The 16,781-nt window shown below is 46.0% G+C and overlaps 1 pseudogene across 1 annotated transcript in view; it reads right to left on the bottom strand.

Annotated features, from left to right (window-relative positions):
* Nucleotides 1–16,781, bottom strand: part of LOC311103256 (protein sidekick-2-like) — a 103,642-nt pseudogene that overhangs the window by 17,344 nt on the left and 69,517 nt on the right. The window contains exons 14-28 of the transcript in view: nt 16,623–16,738; nt 16,346–16,535; nt 15,952–16,050; nt 15,466–15,660; nt 13,764–13,965; nt 13,384–13,487; nt 12,634–12,704; nt 12,320–12,455; nt 12,045–12,101; nt 11,460–11,561; nt 11,177–11,292; nt 9,880–10,065; nt 1,779–1,916; nt 525–686; nt 11–136 (exon numbers count right to left, since the gene is read on the bottom strand). The product of the transcript in view is annotated as a protein sidekick-2-like (transcript). The remainder of the gene's footprint in view (nt 1–10; nt 137–524; nt 687–1,778; nt 1,917–9,879; nt 10,066–11,176; nt 11,293–11,459; nt 11,562–12,044; nt 12,102–12,319; nt 12,456–12,633; nt 12,705–13,383; nt 13,488–13,763; nt 13,966–15,465; nt 15,661–15,951; nt 16,051–16,345; nt 16,536–16,622; nt 16,739–16,781) is intronic.

Below are 16,781 nucleotides of genomic sequence, written 5' to 3'. Positions count from 1 at the left end.
CTGGACTCACCAGAGGGCCTGGCCTCGATGACGTAGCGTGTGATGGGAGCTCGGCCTGGGTCTCCACTGGTCCAGTGTAGGGTGAGGGCTGTGCCGTACCGGGAGATGAAGGGTTCACCTGGAGGGCCTGGGGCTCCTGGAGGGGAGGGGAGGTGAGAGGAGGGGAGCAGGACAGGATATGTACATACTATAATTCCACCTAGAAAAGGTAATAGGGCAAACAGAGCACTGACTAAGCCAGGGTTATGTTCAGTAGGCAGAAAACTTTTAAAAACTTTTTTAAACATGGAGGTACTAGCAGAACTTGTCCAATAAGAACACAGATCTTCTTTTTCGGTTGCAAAACATCTCGTTACAGTGTTCCCTACTGAACACGACCCAGGGACTAGACCGTATTTCATGACCAGCCATGCCTACCTTCTCTTGGTCCGTTTTGATGTTAGCTGGACCAGAGATACTCTGTTACATACCTTCTCCTGGTCCGGTAGTGATGTTAGCTGGACCAGAGATACTCTGTTACGTACCTTCTCCTGGTCCGGTAGTGATGTTAGCCTCCACCTCCGGCCCGTAGGTGAGTGTCTTGGCCCGGATCCTGAAGTTATAGGTCACCCCGTCAGCCAGGTCCTTAATCTTCATCCACAGGGGGGTGCTGCCCTTCACGTCCACTGTGACTATTTTACTAACACCTGGAGTGGAGTGGAGAGGAGACAGAGAGGAGTCTGTACAGAGACAACACTAAGGCTGGAGATACTGGAGGCTAGAAGCTACACAACATACACTATACATATATATATATATAGGCTACACACCAGTATACATGGACAGACAAGCAGACCTTCGCACGCACGCAAGGAAGCACAAAAACACACTAACACATGGACACACAACCTCCCTACTGACAGTGTATGGAAGCACCTTTCCACCTCCCTACTGACAGTGTATGGAAGCACCTTTCCACCTCCCTACTGACAGTGTATGTTAGCACCTTTCCACCTCCCTACTGACAGTGTATGGAAGCACCTTTCCACCTCCCTACTGACAGTGTATGGAAGCACCTTTCCACCTCCCTACTGACAGTGTATGGAAGCACCTTTCCACCTCCCGACTGACAGTGCATGGTAAATGAAAAAGTGTCCCCAATAAACAGATGTGCCCTATCACTGCAACCCTCCAGATAGAGAGACATGTTCCTCCACCATCCCAGACCCAGCTGTGCCACTTTCTCTCCCACATGGCTGCCTGATCTAGGGGCCAGATAGAAGTCATTAGTGGCCAACAGGCCTGGGACCACACCAGCTATTAGCTGTGTTTTCTCTCAAGGAGAGAGAGGAAGTTGTAAACAAGCTGACTGCATGTGGCCACAGGGCCGGCCTGGACCTACCCAGCTGTAACAGATTAGGATACCAATCTAAGACCATGGCGGCGCTGATGCTAGCCTATGAGTGTAAATCATCTCACTGACTGAAAGTAAGCTATCTAACTATCTGGGTAGTTTAAAGGCATAACAAAGTAACTAACAGCCTTCCAGGCTCCTGAGGTTCTCACCATCCATGGGTATGTGTGTGTGTGTGTGTGTGTGTGTGTGTGTGTGTGTGTGTGTGTGTGTGTGTGTGTGTGTGTGTGTGAGTGTGTGTGTGTGTGTGTGTGTGTTTGTGTGTGAGTGTGCGTGTGTGTGTGCGTGTGTTTCTCATAATCAATGCGCCTGTGTGTGTGTGTACGCATGCGTTCATGTATGTGTGTGTTTTCTCACTATCAACACACGAGTGTGTGTGTCTCACCATCGACAGGTGTGCAGGGCTCGTAGACCAGGCGGTAGCCCTCAATGATGCCGTTGGCCTGGCGTGGCTCTCCCCAGGACATGTTGACTGACGTGGTGGTCAGTTCACTGAAGTGGATGAAGCTGGGTCTACTGGGGGCTGGAGAGGAGGAGGGAAAGGGAGAAACATGAGAGGGAGAGAGAGAGACAGGAGAGGGAGAGCGAGAGGAGAGGGACAGAGAGAGACAGGAGAGGGAGAGGAGAGGGAGAGACAGGAGAGGGGGAGGAGAGCGAGAGAGAGAGAGAGAGAGAGAGAGAGAGAGAGAGAGAGAGAGAGAGAGAGAGAGAGAGAGAGAGAGAGAGAGAGAGAGAGAGAGAGACAGGAGAGGGGGAGGAGAGCGAGAGAGAGAGAGAGAGAGAGAGAGAGAGAGAGAGAGAGAGAGAGAGAGAGAGAGAGAGAGAGAGAGAGAGAGAGAGAGAGAGAGAGAGAGAGAGAGAGAGAGAGAGAGAGAGAGAGAGAGAGAGAGAGAGAAAGAGAGCCATGGTTAGGGAAGGACACTTAGGCTGTCACACCATGGTCCTGTCAGGTCCTAGATCACGTGTCAACTCCCTCCATCCGGGATATGCTGCTGTACAAATCAAACACACTGCTGAAAGCCTTATCTGGAAAGCCGCTATATGATTGAGTTTAGTCCATATCCGGATAGTCTGCTTCATTCATCAAAGTCATTATACTGAAGCAATAGTATTATTATTATTTAATTTTTAATTTTTTAACCTTTATTTAACTAGGCAAGTCAGTTAAGAACACATTCTTATTAACAATGACGGCCTACACCGGCCAAACCCGGACGACGCTGGGCCAATTGTGCGCTGCCCTATGGGACTCCCAATCACGGCCAGTTGTGATACAGCCTGGAATGGAACCAGGGGGTCTGTAGTGACGCCTCTAGCACTGAGATGCAGTGCCTTAGACCACTGAGGTGCCTTAGACCACTGAGATGCAGTGCCTTAGACCGCTGAGATGCAGTGCCTTAGACCGCTGAGATGCAGTGCCTTAGACCGCTGAGATGCAGTGCCTTAGACCACTGAGATGCAGTGCCTTAGACCACTGAGATGCAGTGCCTTAGACCGCTGCGCCACTTCTTGGGGACTGGGACAGATACAATCATCTATTCATCCCACGACCTTCCAGAAGTCCTGTGAGAATTGTGCTTGGCCAGAAACAGCCAGGGCTGAGCTTAATGTCAGGGACTTTGCTACAATTCTGCATAAAATGGACCAAAGCTTGGGTTGGCTGCTCTCCCAGTTCCCCTGCAGAGCAGAGAGGAGCGGGGAACCAGAATATTCTGCAGTCTCTTTGTGTTTTAACTCCAGAGCCCTGCAGAGCAGAGAGGAGAGGGGAGCCAGAATATTCTGCAGTCTCTTTGTGTTTTAACTCCAGAGCCCTGCAGAGCAGAGAGGAGCGGGGAGCCAGAATATTCTGCAGTCTCTTTGTGTTTTAACTCCAGAGCCCTGCAGAGCAGAGAGGAGCGGGGAGGCAGAATATTCTGTAGTCTCTCTGTGTTTTAACTCCTCAGTACTTCATCCCCTCTGCCTCTCTCTGCAATGTCACAGTCCTTCAAGAGACCGGGCCAGGCTGGCTGCGGAAAACACCTGAGAAATGAATTCTGTAAACTGTTTCCCCACTAGAAACCACAGAGGAGGTTTTAGTGTGTGTGTGTGTTTGGCTACAGGGGGATGACTGAATGAACAGGCCTCTTTGTGTATGTTGGTAGTGTGGCTGGAACTGGGTCAGAACAACCCCATCCTCATGTGTCCCCCTCACTCTACAGTACTAGGGTTGAATGGCGGAAACCCGGTTACCGAGATTTACAGAGATTTACTACCCAAAACCACTCCCTTTTCCCGGGATAAATAACTGCGAGAAACTGGTAAATTATAAGAAATTATTTCTAAGAACAGCATGACGTGAAATGGAACTGTTAAATTATATGCAATGTCTAAATCTGGATTCTCTACGGCCATCTCTCTGGTCACTGCACGATGAAACATCAACGCTCAGGGTGGGGACCGACAGCCCATGTCAGTATGTAGACCTATCATCTCATCGTGGTAACTTTTTTTTCTTGTGACAGGTAGACCTACATTTGCTGCAGCATAGCCTACAGCTACAGTAATATCATTTACACATCTCCATCTGGCTTTCAGGGGTCCCCTTGTATTTCTACTGCAGCTGCAGTTTTAAAACCCTCCTATATAGTTGCTTTAAATCAGTGCACTCTCTCACAGTCTTTCTCGCTCAGCCAATTCCATTCAAATTGCATCCAAAATAGATAATACAGTTCTAGATTGATACTGTATATAGGTCTATATATACAGTGGGGAAAAAAAGTATTTAGTCAGCCACCAATTGTGCAAGTTCTTCCACTTAAAAAGATGAGAGAGGCCTGTAATTTTCATCATAGGTACACGTCAAGTATGACAGACAAATTGAGGAAAAAAAATCCAGAAAATCACATTGTAGGATTTTTAATGAATTTATTTGCAAATTATGTTGGAAAATAAGTATTTGGTCACCTACAAACAAGCAAGATTTCTGGCTCTCACAGACCTGTAACTTCTTCTTTAAGAGGCTCCTCTGTCCTCCACTCGTTACCTGTATTAATGGCACCTGTTTGAACTTGTTATCAGTATAAAAGACACCTGTCCACAACCTCAAACAGTCACACTCCAAACTCCACTATGGCCAAGACCAAAGAGCTGTCAAAGGACACCAGAAAGAACATTGTAGACCTGCACCAGGCTGGGAAGACTGAATCTGCAATAGGTAAGCAGCTTGGTTTGAAGAAATCAACTGTGGGAGCAATTATTAGGAAATGGAAGACATACAAGACCACTGATAATCTCCCTCGATCTGGGGCTCCACGCAAGATCTCACCCCGTGGGGTCAAAATTATCACAAGAACGGTGAGCAAAAATCCCAGAACCACACGGGGGGACCTAGTGAATGACCTGCAGAGAGCTGGGACCAAAGTAACAAAGCCTACCATCAGTAACACACTACGCCGCCAGGGACTCAAATCCTGCAGTGACAGACGTGTCCCCCTGTACATGTCCAGGCCCGTCTGAAGTTTGCTAGAGTGCATTTGGATGATCCAGAAGAGGATTGGGAGAATGTCATATGGTCAGATGAAACCAAAATATAACTTTTTGGTAAAAACTCAACTCGTCGTGTTTGGAGGACAAAGAATGCTGAGTTGCATCCAAAGAACACCATACCTACTGTGAAGCATGGGGGTGGAAACATCATGCTTTGGGGCTGTTTTTCTGCAAAGGGACCAGGACGACTGATCCGTGTAAAGGAAAGAATGAATGGGGCCATGTATTGTGAGATTTTGAGTGAAAACCTCCTTCCATCAGCAAGGGCATTGAAGATGAAACGTGGCTGGATCTTTCAGCATGACAATGATCCCAAACACACCGCCCGGGCAATGAAGGAGTGGCTTCGTAAGAAGCATTTCAAGGTCCTGGAGTGGCCTAGCCAGTCTCCAGATCTCAACCCCATAGAAAATCTTTGGAGGGAGTTGAAAGTCCGTGTTGCCCAGCGACAGCCCCAAAACATCACTGCTCTAGAGGAGATCTGCGTGGAGGAATGGGCCAAAATACCACTAACAGTGTGTGAAAACCTTGTGAAGACTTACAGAAAACGTTTGACCTGTGTCATTGCCAACAAAGGGTATATAACAAAGTATTGAGAAACTTTTGTTATTGACCAAATACTTATTTTCCACCATAATTTGCAAATAAATTCATTAAAAATCCTACAATGTGATTTTCTGGAAAAGAAATTCTCATTTTGTCTGTCATAGTTGACGTGTACCTATGATGAAAATTACAGGCCTCTCTCATCTTTGTAAGTGGGAGAACTTGCACAATTGGTGGCTGACTAAATACTTTTTTTCCCCACTGTAGATGTCCTAGCCTACGTCTTTAAGGTAATACATTTAGCCTTATATTTAGCTAATGAATAATGGGTTATGCATAATAAGCTTCTAACTTATTACATTTACATTTTAGTCATTTAGCAGACGCTCTTATCCAGAGCGACTTACAGTTAGTGAGTGCATACATTTTTCATACTGGCCCCCCGATGGGTATACAATTAATGATGTGTACCCATCGATTCTTGAAGAAGATAACCATCACATTGACATTGATCTCATGGACTGAGTCCTTGCATCCATAACTCCATCTATTATCGGGAGAGTGGTTAAACTCCAGCCCCGGCATCCATCAGCTTGATAACAAACCAAGTGGCAGGGCTGCTGTTTGGATGAAAAAAAAGAATGACAGATTGTAGCTTTAAACCACATTTGTTTCTTATATACACAACTAGTTTTCACTTACCACTTTGGTATTCTGCTGCACATTAACTAAATCTACACTGAGTATACATAGCAAACATAAGGAACATCTTCCTAATATTGAGTTATGATAAAAAAATAGTTTTTGTTTTGGATTATGTGTATTGTATTTAAAATGTTTTTATTGCTAGGTATTACTGCACTGTTGGAGCTAGAAACACGAGCATTTCTTGCGTCTCATTCTAGTCCTACTGTATATTATTCAAGCATGTCATTAGAATGATGAAGATAAGGACAACAAAACGTATTTCATTTAACTGTTTTAAAGCGAGGAAGGAATGAAGCAACAATAGAGAGAGAAAGAGGAGGTAGACTAATAACATTAGGGGAAATAATAGGAACAATTTCAATCTAATTCACTAGCCTATACTTGTAACTTTGTAGGCTGCATGTGCTGCACCAGAATCACGTTATCTCCCTGCTTTATCATGGTTTGAACAAAGCGCATAATTCTAGTCCATATAATTCAGTATAATACAATACAGTACAGTAATACAGTTCACACTCAAAAAGATTAGCCTACTGGAGCTAGTTTCATTTATTTACCCAAGAGAGCATATTGCTAGCTACATCTATGGGCTTTTATGTTTTTCTGTTGTGCGTAATGTGCCGAAGCCTATATCATATACAGTATGTATTGGATAACGGCACAATCATTTGGGCTTTTTTGGGCTTGGGCTCATTACATGTCTTTAATGTAGGGCTCATGAAATGTATTTAATCAGGTTCAGGTTGCATCAGGCTTGAATGTTCAATCAAAGCTCTAATCAAATCCAGACATAGGCCTATTTATATGTTTTATAATGCTTTTGAATACATTTCCGGTTTTGGCGGGAAATACCAGCTTACCCGGGAGAAAAGTGATTTATTCTCAGGAAGAAACATTTGTCAAATACTGGGAAAATATTCAACCCCTCCTCCACCTCCTCCTCCAACTCCTCCACCAACTCCTCCTCCTCCTTTTCCTCTATAGCATCATCAGGCTTCCGTTCCACCCCTGTGGTTTCCCCATGAAAACATTAGTAGCTGTCAAATCCTTGCCAATAAGACTCAAACCCCCCCCCCCCCCCCCCCCCCCCACCCCCTTCACTGTTAGTTCCCATATCCTGGGTCCAAACTTGTCCCATACAGTGCATTTAGAAACTATTCAGACCCCTTGACTTTTTCCACATTTTGTTACGTTACAGCCTTATTCTAAAATTGATTAAATATTTTTTTTCCCTCATCAATCTACACACAATACCCCATAATGCCAAAGCAAAAACAGTTTTTTTGAAATGTTTGCACATTTATAAAATTTAAAAAACTACTGAAATATCACATTTATATAAGTTTTCAGACCCTTTACTCAGTACTTTGTTAAAGCACCATGGCAGCGATTACAGCCTCGAGTCTTGTTGGGTATGACGCTACAAGCTTGGCACGCCTGTATTTGGGAGATTCTCCCATTCTTCTCTGCAGATCCTCTCAAGCTCTGTCAGGTTGGATGGGGAGCGTAGCTGCACAGCTATTTTCAGGTCTCTCCAGAGATGTTAGATCGGGTTCAAGTCCGGGCTCTGGCTGGACCAGACTTGTCCCGAAGCCACTCCTGCGTTGTCTTGGCTGTGTCCTTCCTGTTGGAAGGTGAACCTTCGCCCCAGTCTGAGGTCCTGAGCACTCTGGAGCAGGTTGTCATCCGTGATCTCTCTGTACTTTGCTCCGATCATCTTTCCCTCGATCCTGACTAGTCTCCCAGTCCCTGCCGCTGAAAAAACATCCCCACAGCATGATGCTGCCACCACCATGCTTCACCGTAGGGATGGTGCCAGGTTTCCTCCAGATGTGACGCTTGGCATTCAGGCCATTTCGTTGTTTTATTTTTTATTTATTTAACCTTTATTTAACCAGGTAAGCCAGTTGAGAACAAGTTCTCATTTACAACTGCGACCAATAAATAGGCCATAGTGCAAAATAATTACAATTTAGTCTTAACACTGGAGTGATGGATGTGCAGAAGATGATGTACAAATAGAGATACTGGGGTGCAAATTAGCAAAAATAAATAACAATGTAAATAACAATATGGGGATGAGGTAGTTGGGTGGGCAAATAGTTCAATCTTGGTTTCATCAGACCAGAGAATCTTGTTTCTCATGGTCTGAGTCCTTTAGGTGCCTTTTGGCAAACTCCAAGCGGGCTGTCATGTGCCTTTTACTGAAGAGCGGCTTCGTCTAGCCACTCTACCATAAAAGGCCTGATTGGTGGAGTGCTGCAGAGATGGTTGTCCTTCTGGAAGGTTCTCCCATCTCCACAGAGGAACTCTGGAGCTCTATCAGAGTGACCATCTGGTTCTTGGTCACCTCCCTGACGAAGGCCCTTCTCCCCCGATTGCTCAGTTTGGCCGGGCTCTAGGAAGAGTCTTGGTGGTTCCAAACTTCTTACGTTTAAGAATTATGGAGGCCAATGTGTTCTTGAGGACCTTCAATACAGCAGACATTTTTTGGTACCCTTCCTCAGATCTGTGCCTCGACACAAACCTGTCTCTGAGCTCTACGGACAATTCCTTTGACCTCATAGCTTGGTTTTTGCTCTGACATGCACTGTTAACTGTGGGACCTTATATAGACAGGTGTGTGCCTTTCCAAATCATGTCCAATGAATTGAATTTACCACAGGTGGACTCCAATCAAGTTGTAGAAACATTTCAAGGATGATCAATGGAAACAAGATGCACCTGAGCTACATTTTGAGTCTCATAGCAAAGGGTCTGAATTGGTGTAAATACGGTATTTCTGTTTTTTATTTTTAATACATTTGCAAACATTTCTAAAAACCTGTTTACGCATTGTCATTATGGGGTATTGTGTGTAGATTGATGAGGATTTTTATTTATTTAATCAATTTTAGAATAAGGCTGTCAGCTCTCATCCGTTTCTCCTACGGTGAGATATTGTGAGTGGGCACAGGGTCCTGAGAATATCCTTCAAACTGAACTGGGACTTGAGGACAGAGAGAGAGAGACAGAGTCAGAGAGAGAGAGAGAGACAGAGACAGAGACAGAGACAGAGACAGAGAGAGGAGAGAGAGAGAGAGAGAGAGAGAGAGAGAGAGAGAGAGAGAGGAGAGAGAGAGAGAGAAGAGAGAGAGAGAGAGAGAGAGAGAGAGAGAGAGAGAGAGAGAGAGAGAGAGAAGAGAGAGAGAGAGAAGAGAGTGTGTGTGAGAGAGAGAGAGGGTGATTCAGACGGGCGGGAGTAGCACAGATACAGTACAGATATTTACAGAATATGTAGTGCGTACTACTGAGAACCACTGAGTCAGAGCTGAAAGCTCTCATCCGTTTCTCCTGCGGTGAGCTATTGTGACTGGGCACAGGGTCCTGAGAATATCCTTCAAACTGACACTTGAGAACATTGGAACAGTGAGCGGGAGAGAGAGAGATAGAAAGGGACAGAACAAGAAGGAGACAAAATGGTGGTGGGTAGCACAGATACAATAGTAGATGTGATGCAGTGCTGTTGGCCAGCTTCCTACTCCAACTGTAACTCTGTACGTTACAACTGACTGATTAACCAAGTCTTTCAGGCTCAGCGCTCACCTGCTTGTTGAGATCGCCCCCTGGTGGGCAATTAAAGGATGTCACATATACTGTAGGTGGTGTGTGTTTGTGTGTGTGTGTGTGTGTGTCTGTGTGTGTGTGCGTGCGTACATGGCCCTTACCGGCCTGTTGTGTTCGGCCCCTGGTCGGGGGACTCCGGGGCCCGTCCCTGCTGCGTTGAAGGCTGCTACACTGATCATGTATGTGGTGTAGCCAGTCAGGTTCTTAATCTTGACCCCTAGCTCTGGGAGGAACATGGTACGCAGCCTCTCTGTCTCATTCTGCAGCTGGAACTCCCAGAAATAGATCTAGAATACATGATGGAGGGTCAGAGGTTATATTCACATTCAGACGGATCTAGAATATATGATGAAGGGTCAGAGGTTATATTCACATTCAGACAGATCTAGAATACATGATGGAGGGTCAGAGGTTATATTCACATTCAGACGGATCTAGAATATATGATGAAGGGTCAGAGGTTATATTCACATTCAGACAGATCTAGAATACATGATGGAGGGTCAGAGGTTATATTCACATTCAGACAGATCTAGAATATATGATGAAGGGTCAGAGGTTATATTCACATTCAGACAGATCTAGAATATATGATGAAGGGTCAGAGGTTATATTCACATTCAGACAGATCTAGAATACATGATGGAGGGTCAGAGGTTATATTCACATTCAGACAGATCTAGAATACATGATGAAGGGTCAGAGGTTATATTCACATTCAGACAGATCTAGAATATATGATGAAGAGTCAGAGGTTATATTCACTTTCACACAGTTGTTTCACTTACTTCATCTATGGCTTAGTGTGTTGTGTGTGTGGTGTGTTGTGTTGTGTGTGTGTTGTGTGTATGTGTATTGTGTGTGTATTGTGTGAGTGTTGTCTGTGTGTTGTGTATGTGTTGTATGTGTGTGTGTGTGTGTATTGTGTGAGTGTTGGTATACTGCAGAGCCACATGTTAAACAGTACGGTATACTGCAGACCTACATGTTCTACAGTATGGTATACTGCAGACCCACATGTTAAACAGTATACTGCAGTATACCAACACTCACAATACACAACACACACACACACACATACAACACACACACACACACAGACAACACACACAATACACACACAACACAACACACACAACACAACACACCACACAAACAACACACTAAGCCATAGATGAAGTAAGTGAAACAACTGTGTGAAAGTGAATATAACCTCTGACTCTTCATCATATATTCTAGATCTGTCTGAATGTGAATATAACCTCTGACCCTTCATCATATATTCTAGATCTGTCTGAATGTGAATATAACCTCTGACCCTTCATCATATATTCTAGATCTATTTGAATGTTAGAAGTGGTTCAAGTTAAGTGATAGCCCAGATAGAGTGATCCTCACCTTGTACCCCTGTATGTCTCCATTCTGAGCATCTAGAGGGGGCGGGTCCCATGTGACATCCAGCTGGGTTGCTGTTGATGATTGGATGGTCACAGTTTGGGGCGGGGCTGCAGGGACTGGAGTGGAGTGGAGGGTAAACGTTCAATACTGACAGTGATATTGGTCAGACCAGGTCCAATTCATATGTCAAATACTTTTAAATAGTTGAGCTGCGCTTGGGTTAGTTTTCCAGGACAGTGGAACCACTGGGGACAATAAAGTTGATCTCATCATCGCTTCTCACCTGCCTCTCCCACAAACACTTCCTGTGGCGTGCTGGTAGGCCCCTCCCCCACGGCGTTGTACACACTCAGACGGATCTCATAACGCTTGTGTTTACTCAAATCTGTGGGAGGAGAAACACAGAAAGAGTTATCCACAAATGGCCTGGGAGGACCATCCAATAGCAGTGGAGCTGGTGATACAACGTTATGAGCTGAAGGAAAAGATGAGAGATAAAGTGAAGAGGTCAGAGGTCAGGACACACCCGATGAGGAAGAGGTAAAACAACACCATGACAGGATGGTAAAATATTAAGACAAATGAGGAAGAGCAGAGATGTGGGATGTTGGCAAACACACACAGACATAAACATACGTTTACACAAACAGATGATTGTCAGGCAGACAGCGAGAGAGACAGGAGGCTGCTGAGGGGAGAACGGCTCATCATAAGGGACGGAACGGAGCAAATGGAATGGCACCAAACATATGGAAACCATGTGTCTGATGTATTTGCTACAATTCCAATGATTCCGCTCCAGCCATTACCACGAGCCCCTCCTCCCCAATTAAGGTGCCCCCAGCCTCCTGTGACACAGAGTACTTACTATCGAGCTCGTACTGGGTGAGAGAGGACTCGCTCAGGTTCCTCACACTGTAGGGGGCTAGAGGGTGACGGACCAGGGGGAGGAGGGAGGACAGAACACAGGTAGTTAGGGCAGCCACCATAAAGAGGCAGCAAGAGGGGGAGGAGACAGGGGAGGAAGGAGTCTGATGTTAGGTCATCAGTGTAACGTGTGAATAGAGTAGACCCACAGTCACCCAGAGGCTAACAGCTGGGGAAAAGGTTAAGTAAACAAACAGAGATCACAGGTCAACTCACCGGTGAGCTCGGCCCAGTTGGAGGCGGGGCTGTTGATGGTTCGTACGGTGAAGCTACGGAGGCGGTCATATTGTAACTCCCGGTAATGTACCCTGAACCCCAGCAGTACCCCGTTTATCTGCTCCTCAGCAGGTGGCTGGAGGGGGGATCAATCAATCACATTTATTTATAAAGCCCTTTTTACATCCACAGTTCTACATCAACAAAATGTTTTACAGTAACCCAGCCTAGACCACCAGAGACTAAAAAGCAACACAGTGGCAAGGACACTCTCTAGAAGGGAGAAAACTGCACCTTACAAATCTACTGCTTACCTCCCATCGGACCAGCACCGATGTGGTGGTGTGGGGTGTAACAGAGAGGATTGTGGGAGCTTTGTCTGGGGCTGTGTGGAGACAGATATAGGGGTATCATTGAACTGCTGGACTGTATAAACACTTGCACACACACACACACACACACACACACAGACACACACACACACACACACAAGACACAACACACACACAAACACACACCAGACACAACACACACACCAGACACAACACACACAACACACAGTAGGACTATTGTGTCAACAAGCACAAGCAGTGTGATTCTCTCAGTATGAGGTCATCAGCAGTGGACAGTGTACTTCTGTTTTACAACAAGCCATGTTGACAACACATCCTAATACTTTGGAACACAACACAGAGTAGCTCCTCTCACAGCTGTCACTGCTGAAGTACGGTGTGTACAGTCAACCAATCAGAGAGACAGCAATGACTGCCTACTGAGGAGGACTGTCTGTCTCCCAGTACAGTGGTGTGACTACACAGCCCTCAAAGGGATAACCCAGCAAAAACAGCATTGAATCAACATGAACCTGGGTTCAAGTAGTTGACAGCTTGCTTGGCTCAATGAAACCAACGGAATAGTCCCACATTTGAAAACCATGTCCATCTGCTACTACAGGCAGAATTAAACAAACTCTCAAAGTATTCAAAAGATTTTTAAAAAACGTTTTGGAAGCCGGGTTTGCAGGGATACGGAGTCAGTCATTCACATTTACATGATGTCCTTACCATCCTGTAGGGTGGTGGTAGCCTCACTCTCCTGGCTGTACTCACTGTCCCCGATGTCGTTGGTGGCTTTCACTCTGAACCGGTACGAGGTGAACGGCTTGAGGCTGGCAGGACAGACAATGTCCCCTGTCAGTTCACTTATGTCTTGAACCTAGAGTTATCCTAGACAGGTACTAGATAGTGTGGTAACACTTTGTTTAAAGGCTACCTACATAAACATATTCATAACCCTACATACCACATTCATAAGCATCTCTTCCTTTAATGTGAATAAGGTCTCTCTGCCCTCTCACCTGCACTAGATAGGGTACTAGGTATGGTGCTAGGCAGGGTGCTATGGAGGGTACTAGGTAGTGCACTATGAAGGGTGTGTACTGTACCTGTCCACTATGTAGGAGCTTGCCTCGTGGTTGACCGATGCAGAGTGGACGGTCCAGTTACCATCTGGTAGCTCTCTGTACTGCACTGTGTAGTACCGGACAGGTGACAGGCCGTCGCTACCTGGTTCCCATGACAACATCACGCTGCGCGCCTGCACGTCCTCCTGGGGCACTGTGGGACGGCTGGCTGGCTGGGGCCGCGCTGAGGGGGGTGGGGTTAACACACACTGTCAAACACCACTCTCATACATAACAGCAATGACTGTAATAAATAAGTAAATGAATGAATAAATTAATAAATAGATGTAAATAAATAGATGCAAAAATACAAATATAAATAAATAAATAAATACATGAATAATGAAATACATGAATACATAAATAATAGGTCAAATAAAAAAAGTATTTTATCCCTTGCTGATTTTGTACGTTTGCCCACTGACAAAGAAATGATCAGTCTATAATTTTAATGGTAGGTTTATTTGAACAGTGAGAGACAGAATAACAACAAAAAAATCCAGAAAAACGCATGTCATAAATGTCATGAATTGATTTGCATTTTAATGAGGGAAATAAGTATTTGACCCCTCTGCAAAACATGACTTAGTACTTGGTGGCAAAACCCTTTTTGGCAATCACAGAGGTCAGACGTTTCTTGTAGTTGGCCACCAGGTTTGCACACATCTCAGGAGGGATTTTGTCCCACTCCTCTTTGCAGATCTTCTCCAAGTCATTAAGGTTTCGAGGCTGACGTTTGGCAACTCGAACCTTCAGCTCCCTCCACAGATTCTCTATGGGATTAAGGTCTGGAGACTGGCTAGGCCACTCCAGGACCTTAATGTGCTTCTTCTTGAGCCACTCCTTTGTTGCCTTGGCCGTGTGTTTTGGGTCATTGTCATGCTGAAATACCCATCCACGACCCATTTTCAATGCCCTGGCTGAGGGAAGGAGGTTCTCACCCAAGATTTGACGGTACATGGCCCCGTCCATCGTCCCTTTGATGCGGTGAAGTTGTCCTGTCCCCTTAGCAGAAAAACACCCCCAAAGCATAATGTTTCCACCTCCATGTTTGACGGTGGGGATGGTGTTCTTGGGGTCATAGGCAGCATTCCTCCTCCTCCAAACACGGCGAGTTGAGTTGATGCCAAAGAGCTCGATTTTGGTCTCATCTGACCACAACACTTTCACCCAGTTCTCCTCTGAATCATTCAGATTTTCATTGGCAAACTTCAGACGGGCATGGATCTGTGCTTTCTTGAGCAGGGGGACCTTGCGGGCGCTGCAGGAATTCAGTCCTTCACGGCGTAGTGTGTTACCAATTGTTTTCTTGGTGACTATGGTCCCAGCTGCCTTGAGATCATTGACAAGATCCTCCCGTGTAGTTCTGGGCTGATTCCTCACCGTTCTCATGATCATTGCAACTCCACGAGGTGAGATCTTGCATGGAGCCCCAGGCCAAGGGAGACTGACAGTTCTTTTGTGTTTCTTCCATTTGCGAATAATCGCACCAACTGTTGTCACCTTCTCACCAAGCTGCTTGGCGATGGTCTTGTAGTAAAATTATAGACTGATCATTTCTTTGTCAGTGGGCAAATGTACAAAATCGGCAGGGGATCAAATACTTTTTTCCCTCACTGTAAGTAAATAATTGAAAGATACATTATGTTTGCACTACTTCCTCCCCAGTCGGGTCAGTACCTACCTCTCTTCTCTGTAGTGACCACCAGGGCTTCTGCAGCCTCCCCCCAGCCCTTGCGTGTCTGAGCAGTGAGGCGGAACACATAGACGGCCTCTGGTTTCAGTCCAGATGCTGTATACTGTCGCTCACTGGGGCTCAGCACGTCCACAGTGGCAGCATTGCTATTGGAGGAGTTCCGTCTGTGTGTGATCTGATAGGCTAGGTCGGAGAGAGGAACATGAAGATTCAGTATAGGAAACGATCTGTTGATGACCTAAAGGTCGAAACATTGCCAATAAAGAACATATGGACATAGTTTGCATAGTGCAGCGGAGTCTTGGAGGAACCAGGGACAACGTAATGTACAGTATGTGGATAGGGTCTTGGTTTCAGAGCTTGGACCATGAGATATGGAACCCCAGTGGTTTAGATACAGCAGTTAGTTAGAATACCACTACCTGTTAGGATAATGGATGTATAAAGGGGAAGGGGCTGTGGTAGTAGACGTACCCAGGATGATGCCGTTGGGCTGGGCAGGAGGCTGCCAGATGAGCCTGACTGAGCCGGTCCTCACCTCTGGGAACAGGATGCCCACTGGAGGACCTGGGACTGTGGAGACAGAGGGAGGAACATGTCAGGGTTATGAGGACAGTACCACCACAACAGTACTGTGTCCACGTTGATGTTAGTTGAGCTTACCTTTATCAATACAATTCCAGAATGGAGGATAATAGGACCAGTGGTTCTAGGAGGGGGTAGAATAAACTTGACATGGCCAGTAGCCTCCTTGTGGATGCCCCTCATTGACAGATTTAGCTCAACAGCCTAACATAGTGTTGTGGCATGCAGGACACCCGGGTTTGAACCCAAGGTCTAAGGTATTACGTTAGTGAGTAATGCTCACCATCGTCCAGGGTCCTCTCCAGGATGGATGGCTTGCTGCTCCTGCCGTCTCCTATCCGTGTGAAGGCCAGGACCTGGATCTCATACAGGACATACTTCCCCAGACCACTCAACTGAACACTGTGACTGGTGTTCCCCTCCACCTCCAGGTACTGAGGGACAGAGTCTGAACCCTTCTCCTTATACACAACCTGGGAGAGGGGGACAATGGGTAATAGTGTGTGCGTGCGTGTGTGTGTGCGTGCGTGCGTGTGTGTGTGTGTGTGTTTGTCACTGACCTTGTATCCCAGGATGAGTCCGTTGTGGTCAGTCTGAGGGACATCCCCCCAGCGGACCAGAATACTACTGGAGGTCGTGGCCAAGGCTGACACATTGGATGGACCACAGGACGGCACTACACAGGGGTCAGAGGTTACAATACAGCCTGTGTGTGTGTG

This window comes from Coregonus lavaretus (assembly GCF_964263955.1).
Source record: "Coregonus lavaretus genome assembly, chromosome: 28".
NCBI lineage: Eukaryota > Metazoa > Chordata > Actinopteri > Salmoniformes > Salmonidae > Coregonus > Coregonus lavaretus.
The sequence above is the reverse complement of the archived record's forward strand: the minus strand, read 5'-3'. Positions and strand labels throughout refer to the sequence as shown.